Here is an 8,380-nt window from a genome sequence, read left to right on the forward strand (position 1 = left end):
AGCTCGGGATGCCCAGGGACCCAGCGAGTTTTGGGTTGCGTAGTTTCACGTTTCTCTTAGGAAATCCTAGGGTTAGGGGCAGGAGTGGGTTTGGCAGCTGGCGGGTTGGTTTTCAAATTCCCACGTGAATATAGAAAGCTAGAGACGTCCCCCCGTGCGGCGGGACGGGGCTGTGTGTGTGTGTTTGTGTGTGTGGGCACGCGCGCGTGAGCGGAGCCGTGCGGCCGTGCGCGGTGGCGTCCCGCACGGGCGCACCCTCCGGGTTGTTGTACCCACAAAGTTTATTCCTAAGTCTATCAGAAATTTACTGTACAGCAAAAGTAACTTTATTTTCAGCGCGAACCGTATTTAAGGAAATGCTCGATGCACTTAAGTTATGAGATGAGATAATTTACTTTTTATAAACGCCACGTTTAGGTTGCAAAAGCCCGGTGGCAGGGCAGGAACACCGGCTCATGTCAGGCGGTAGGTCTGGGTTTCGGGGCCGGTTATTTTTGGTGCTCTCAGGTTGCCCCACTGCTTTTGAACCCCACGGCAGGGACCAGCTCCTCCGCCAGCAGGTCGGTGGGGACAGCGAGGTGGCCACGTCCCGTCCTTGCCACTCGTGGTGGCTGGGAGATCGGTGCTGGAGCTCAGGGACATCCCCAACTCTCTCCCTGACTAGCGACCCATCCCAAATCCTCAGATATGGGTGCTGGAGAGGTGTAAGGTGCTGTCCTGGCTCCAGAAGCCACCAGCCCACGCCACCACCCCTTGTCTGAAGGAGGAAGGAGCCCTGCGCCTCCCACCCCACGTGCGGGTCCACCTCTCCAAGTTCTCCTCCAGGCTGAGCTCTCAGCCGACCCTCACCTCATCCCCCTCTCGTTTCCATGCGTTGTGTCCTTTTGTGCTGCTGTTCCCAAACGATGTAAGCGACCGCCTGTAAAGACGTGCAAGTGACTGTGAGGCTCGAAACGCCGGCGCGTGGCCCCCGTACGGCCTGACACTGAATGTAGCGGGGCCCGGAGGCGGCCGGCCCGGCGGGAGGTGCTGAGGCACCGACAGGAATCGCGTAGCAAGGTGAAATTAAAAAAAAAAAAAAATCTCTGAAAAAAAAACACACCGAACATGCCTGGTCTCTTCTTGTGTGTCACATCAACTCAGGAGGGAATGGGTTTGGATAATCTCCCAGGTCAGCAAGGGAAAATATATGGGAAAGCTTCTGTTTTCTATATTCTATTTCTATTTCTTTATTTCTTCTTTTCTATATGGGAAATCTGCTCATTGGGTTTTAGATATCAAATATTCTCTAGTTTGTCACTCAGTTGACCTTGGAGGTTCCTTTTTGGCTGATGGACGGAGGTGGGTGGCTGTGGAAGGTGACACAAATCTCGCTGGTGCCCACTGAATTAACTACTAATTTTTAATCACTGCACAGGCTCCATTTTCTCTTGACAATTACATTTTTATTACAAACCTCTGAGCCCTTCTCTGGCCCGTGCTGCCTCTAACATGAGGCTGGAGTACACACAAGGAAAATGGGACAAATATCGAGCATGGAGGAAAATGGGACAAATATCGAGCTTTCCGCGGAGAGTTAAATGAGCTGTATTGAACTGCGAGGTCTTCTCCAGCAGAGGTATCTCAGCTGTGCTGGCTTGCTCGTTTGGGATGTAATTAGTGAGTCACAGGTGAAGGTGTTGCAGGAGAGAGAGCAAAACCCTATAAAAACAGGACTCACAGGCTACCTAGGTTTGGGAGGGGGTGAGAAGATGTGCTCTAGGAAGCTGCATGGCCTGATTTGAGGTCTTGTGAAGGACAGCAAGGTAGGTGCTTGTGGCCAAGATCTGTGTTTCTAAAGCCCTGCTCTTCCTGAGAGGGAGCTGGATGTTGGGATGGGGTCCCTGCTCCATCTTCCTGCTCTAGGAAGGTGGCTGGGCTTTGCTGGTATGGGTGGGTTGGAAAATTATTGCTTGGGGTTTTCCTGTTGCTTGGTGGTCTTGGGGAAAGTCTGGATGGTGTTAGTGGGGCAGAGAGTGTCAGGGTGAGGGTGGTACTCGCTGTGGGATGAAGGTGAGGATGTGCTCTGCTTGGGGAAAGGGATTTGGGGAGGACAGAGTATGGGTGGTGGGGAGGAGCTTCTGTGGGCTGCGAAGCCAGTATGAGTCTGATTTGTAGGATCCAGGTGTAGCTAATGGCTGGGTTAACACCAGCTGGGTTTACAATAGAAAAAAAAAAAAAAGGATATTTTCATTATTAATCATTAAAATTGCTTTAAAAATTCTCCTCACTTTCATGTTTCTTAAAACATAGTTTTAATATTTTTCTTAGAAAAAAAATGGTTTAAAGATAAAAGGGTTGTCTTCTCCACCCACAGCTATCTCCTATTTGAAAAACATTCACCTCCATCAGTCTGCTTTCTGTCAGCCCACCTATCAATTTATACTTATGAGATTACTTCCAAAATACTCCCCCCCACAAAACCCATGTCACACAGGCTGGTTGACTACTTCTTTTAAAGTCTTGCAATGATATAATGACAATATAATAACAGTATCTTAAAGTGTGTGCATATAATTTTATGAAATGATTATATAGAGAGTGGATATGTATGTTTTGGGGGAAGGATTGGTATTGTGGAAGTGGGCAGGATGTCATCTAGCAAAATTAGCAGAGTTCATGGTCTTAAACCTGCCCTTTTCTGCATTTGGCTTGTTCTTGGCACAGTCCTCATGGTAATGGTGCAATGCCCACATGAGTCCTCTCATCTGGCTGTGATGCTCTGCTGTGCCTTATTTCAGCCTGGAGACTGACCCTGCCAAAGCAAAGCCATCTGAGCATTGTCTCCTGAGGTGAAGGATGGAGATGCTGTGGCAAATGACTTCTTGTGGGTTGTAGGATCCTGGGCTGGATGCCTGTGGTGCTGCTCTGCCATGCTGTGCTCCATGCCCAAGCCACCTCTCAGCCCTAGGGTGAACGACAGCTTCTTGTCAAACCCAGGGAGAAAAGAGCAAGGTCTGACATTTGAGAAAAAAAAAAAAAAAAAAAAGGCTCTGTGTTGCTCTCCAAGGCAAGGGCAATGGCAGGAAGGGGTTGGGAGCCAATCTTCATATCTTTAGTGACTCAGTGAACAAAGCCCTCTCTGTTCAGGCCCTGCTCAGTGGCCAAGATCAAGCCAGAGATTGCTTTTCAGTTGAGGACACTGATTAGATGATACTGATAGGCAGGAACGAGCTAGCTCTGAGTGATATTATGTTAATTAACTTGGTCTTTGTGAATGGATGGGATGGGATCCTGGGGCAGACTGCAAAGAAACTCAAAATGGACTTGGCCAATACTGGCTGTGTTTGCACCTGGGTGGTATTTCCAGGTATTTGTAGGCAACCTGCAGTGTGCAGGCACAGGAGGAAGAAACCTGCCTGGAAGGATATGACCTTGTAGATGAGGTTCTCTAGGAAATACTCCTAGATGCAGGCAGGGTCTTTCCCCGAAAACAAACTTGGGAGGTGGCAAATGGTGCCTTTCCGGGGGGAAAAGGCAAAGCTTTGGTTGCTCCTGTCACCTTTCCAGAGTGAAATCACTTGCCAGATGTCTGATATCTATACTGATGCTGTTCTGGGCATAAGATGTCACCTGCCATCAGAAAATGCTTGTCTTGTGACACATGATGTGGCTCAAACCACTGAGGATGAGTGCCTCAGCCTTATGGTAGGCGTGTGAGCAGGATCCCAGGTAGCACCAGCTGGCCAGGTCTGAGGCTTGCCTTTGCTGAGTTTTCTTCCACTGCTCATCTGTATGAGCTCCTTTAAAAAAAAAAAAAAAAAAAAAAAAAAAACAAAAAAAAAACTGTATGAAATGGTAAAGACTTGCAATAGAAAGTCAGGAAAAGCCCTTCAGGTGTAAAAAGGTGAATCGTGGTTTCTTATCTTGCTGGAGATCAGAGAAAATTCCTGTCTCTGTTCCCCCAGTGGCAGGGTGTTGGTCATGGAAAGGTTATCTCGTCGGCTGTACACCTCCTGGATGCTGACGTGGAGGTTGACGTGTAAGTTCAGAGGCTGAGGATGAGTGTATCTAACCAAAAGCCGTGTCAAAACACTCCAAGTGATCAAATACTGACAGCTCTTTTGGTGAAGAACAGCAGCTTCCCAGCGCCCCGGGCCCTCCGAGCTGCTGCTTCAGAGGGAGATCAGGTTTCTCCTGTGGTGACCCTGTGAACAGGGGGCTCATTCAGGAGGATGCTCAGAGGCTGGATCACAGTCTGGGGGCAGAGAAAATCCCTGCCAGAGGGCAGGGAGCATCATAAGGCTGACAGACCCTGCGGCACAGAGATGGGGAGCTGGTGGCAAGCCCCAGTAGGCAGTGCCCTGGTGTCCTTACCAGCTTGGTGGCTTCACATGGGGGTAAAGAACCAATGACCCTTTATTGACCAGTCTTAATTAGGACTTTTTGGAAAGCCCAGGCAGGCTTGGTGCTCTGCAGAGCATCTTTGGCATCTGAGATTGATGCAGAAACTGGCTGGCCCCCAACAGCTCCAGCTCTCCTCATGCTCTGTTCCTTGCAGTACAAATGCAATAATATCTGCTTGGGAGGAGAGGGGCTGTGAAGGGAGGTATCCTAGGAGCCTCCAGCTTCTCTGTGCTTTCCCAGAAAACATCTGCAAGGAAACAAGCCTGTGCTCAACACAACTCAATAATACGTGAGCATGGAGGGCCCCGAGGCTGTGCGCGGGAGGAGGATATGGAAAATAGCGAAAAACCACCCGTTTGCTGAGTGAGGCAGGGACCTTATGGAAAATATAGCATGAGGTCATGGAAGTAAAGATGTAGCGTAATGCCTGTGCCTTGGGTGGCTGGTTCTGTTGTCCTGACAACCTCGTGCTGGTGTCCCAGCGTTGGAGGGCTTGGCTCTGTGGTTGGGAACATGGAGGTATTTGGGAGGTAACTGGAGAGCCCCCAAGGAGCACGGGAAGAGGAGACCAGCGAAACTCCTTCCAAAAGGATCAGCTGGAGCCTGCCAGAAGCTGTAACCGCCTGCTGGCTGCATGGTCTCCTCCCGGAGTAGGCGGAGGGGTGAGGAAGGAGCGGTGACATCCCGGGGCTGCCAGCAGGAGAGCTGCTGCAGGCAGGGCCAGCGGCGCCCCACGGTGCTGGGGGCTGGGGCACAGACCCCATGCGAGGGGAGCTGGAGAAGCCCTGGATGTGGTGGTTAAAGGACAGCAGCAAAGACAGCCAGTAAATGCAGCCCCAGGTCCTTTCCTGGGTTACCTGGGTGATGAGATGGGGAGAGGGGCAAGGAACCCAGGGAAGTTCATCAGTGAGCCTGGCAAGGCTAATGAAGCTCAAAGATGGGTGCTGTCCTCAGAGGTATTGCGGGGTGGTGGGGCACCATGGGGACTGCAGGCCCCAGAAATGGCTGTAAAAAAAAGTGGGCTGCATTGCCTCTTCCCTGGGCCTTCCAGTTCCCATCAATTAGAGGCTAATCACTTGCTCCAGAAAGCTTTTAAGTGCAAGTGAGCTGATTTGAGATGATGAAATTGCCTCTTAATTGATTATTCCTGCAGTTTAACAGCTGTTTCCCTGACTTGCTTATTTTTCCCTCCCCTGGAACAAAAACCTGCTGTTGGTAGGAGCAGCTCACCTCCAGCCAGGAGCAGACGAGGAGCTGACAAATGCCTGTGGCCGTGCTGGGAAAAGGCTCCCCGAGGAAATACCGATAAGCAGCAGGGATGCTGCACTTCTGGGCATCCCCGTGATGACCCAAAGCAGCTGTGTTGGGCAGGAAGGAGCCTGATTCCACCCCGCAGCCCCAGGCCACCCGAGCTTATAGGTGCTGCCTGACCGCGTGCACGGGGCCAGCCCCTGCCGATAGCATCAGGGTGAGTACAGTAGGTGCTTTGTGGCTGGGGGGGGATCTGGTTACTTGGGAACAGCTCTGTGCCCGGGGAAGATGATGACAGTGTGCTAGGGGGAAGGAGGGCTTGGAAAAATAAATGACGTGCCAATTTGTGAGCTCCCCTGGGACTGTTTGGGGTGCTTCGGTCACTGGGCTCCCTGCACCCAGTGGATGACCTGTTTTTCATCCATCCCTCTTGCCTGAATCCGTGCTGCTGTGGGGACTTGTGCTCACCACAGCCCCCCTGGGACATATGCTCCTAGCTGCTATAGCAGGTCCCATTCTGCATCCCAGCAAGGCTGGCTGGTGGCTCTTTCTTCCCCAGCAATTTTCCTGCCTTTCTGCTCTTCTTAGAAAGAAATTCTTCATTATAAGGGTGGTGAGGCCCTGGCACAGGCTGCCCAGAGGAGCTGTGGCTGCCCTATCCCTGACAGTGCCCAAGGCCAGGCTGGATGGGGCTTGGGGCAGCCTGGGTGGGTGGGAGGTGTCCCTGCAGGGTTCTCAGCCCCAGGAACCTGTGGATTTCAGACAGCTGAGGTGAGACCCATGAGTCTGCTGAAGGCTTGTTCCTTCCCTCTACCAGGAGACCTGGCCATGATGGGGCAGGGATGTGCAAGCTTCTTTCTCTGCAGGTATCTTGAGTTGCCCTATAACTGACCCTGGTGGGGCTTTCTGCTCCATGGGATGTGTTGGTGATGGAGCTCAGCTAAGAGGTAAAAGGCTCAGGAAGTCCATGGGAAACAGAGCAGTGAAATATAGGGATGGTGATGAAACTTTGCCATCTGCTCCAGGGCAAACCGACTGCGGGGAGCACTCAGAGCAGTGCCAACACGAACTTGCTCCTGCGATGTGTCTGCAGCCCTGCTGGTGCAGGGACCCGCTGGAGGTGGCACCTCAGCTGCTGGTCCCTAACACATCCTGCTGTGCACCTGGAGCTGTCCCTTTATTTTGGAGGTGGAAGGGAAGCTGAGTGCTGCTGGTAACAGCTCGGCCATCCAAGGAGAGGCTGTCCAAGGTGTTTTTCCTGGGACAACACAACCTGGTGTCCCGTCCGTGTGCCATAGCCCCAACCCAGGGCTCAGTGATACCCAGCTGAAACCCCAACCCCTTTAAACCATGGACCCAGGCAGATTTCCCTCGCGGGGTGAGCGGATCCAGTTTCATCGCTAATGGGTTTCCCAGGATTTGCAGATGTGAATTGCTTGCATTCCTGACTCCAAGGTGAGCGCAGGTGCATCGGACGGTCCCCGCGAGTCCTCCCCACCTCCCGGGCGAGCGCACAGAGCCGCTATTGTGCGGCGAGGAGCATCGCCTCCTCCGTGCCCCTGGGGTGCTCGGGGTGCTGCTGCCTGGGTGGCGTGGTCGCCTTCTCAAGGTCCCTGCTCCTTCTCCTGCAGGGGAGCAGCAGCTTTTGCAAGTGAGAGTCAAACCCCAACCTGCCCCTCAGGCTCTTGTTCAGGGGTCCAAGGAAAAGCAGCCGTGGGTTCAAACCGCCCTCCTCGAGCTCGCTCTGCTCAGACTGCAGGACTATTTAACACGCTTCAGCTTCTTATAAAGTTTCTGTCAAGAAGGATTAGCAGTGGGCTGACAGACTGCTATTACAGCCCCAGTGAACTTTTAATACCTGCCAGTAAATTCTGCCAGTCCCTTAAATCCTCTCGCGGGCGCTCAGTTTGGGGAGCAAAGGTTGCTGCTTGCAGTGCTGGTATGGAGAGTGCCTCTGCCTCTCTCCAAGCTGTCAGTGTCAAGAAATGATCTCTGGGGGCTCTGATATTGTCCTCCACAGGGTCTCAAAAGAGCTTCTGTGAAGGTGAATTCACCTCTGTGTAGGTGAATTTCATCCTTTCTCCTGTGGGGTGAGGCACTGTTGATGGATGCCTGGGGCTGGAGGTCCCCAGGGTGCAGGAGGGACTGGCACCTTCAGGGGAGGCAGCTGGGTGTGGGTGGAGGTTGGGGTGGTTGGGGGCACCCTCGGGGGCTGCTGTCTGATGGCTAGGATCACAGCATTGCTTAGAGGTGAGGCCTGCCATCAGTTGCCCATCAGGCAGGCTTAAGGATGCTCAAGGAATGCTGTGGTCCAGGCACCCTGAGTACGGCTGGTACATCTGCGTGTGATTTTTTTTTTTCTTATACTGAGTCTTTTAATTGAGTTTTGATGCACCTTCCCCTATTACTGACATTAAAACCAATATGAGTTGTGTGAGAAGGAAACCCCAGTGTCCTACACGCTGGCAGTGATGGGGCTGATGCGGGTAACAGCATGGTGCTGCAGCTTAAGCTGCTTCTCTCCAGGATCCCTGTGCCCTTGTGGGTACGAGCACATCTCCCACTCCTTTTTGATCCCACAGCTTGATTTTCAGTTTCTAAATCCTGGAAGCATAGCATGTGCAGGAAGATATTTACTATGTGGGATAGTTTCCAATTGACCCAGATGTGGAAAGTTTGAAACAGCCTTTGCCAGGCTCCTTAAAAAAAAAAAAAAAAGGCAGATGTCACCTAGTATTTAGTG

Source organism: Aythya marila (genome assembly GCF_965140915.1).
Source record: "Aythya marila genome assembly, chromosome: 8".
In the NCBI taxonomy this organism is placed as follows: domain Eukaryota; kingdom Metazoa; phylum Chordata; class Aves; order Anseriformes; family Anatidae; genus Aythya; species Aythya marila.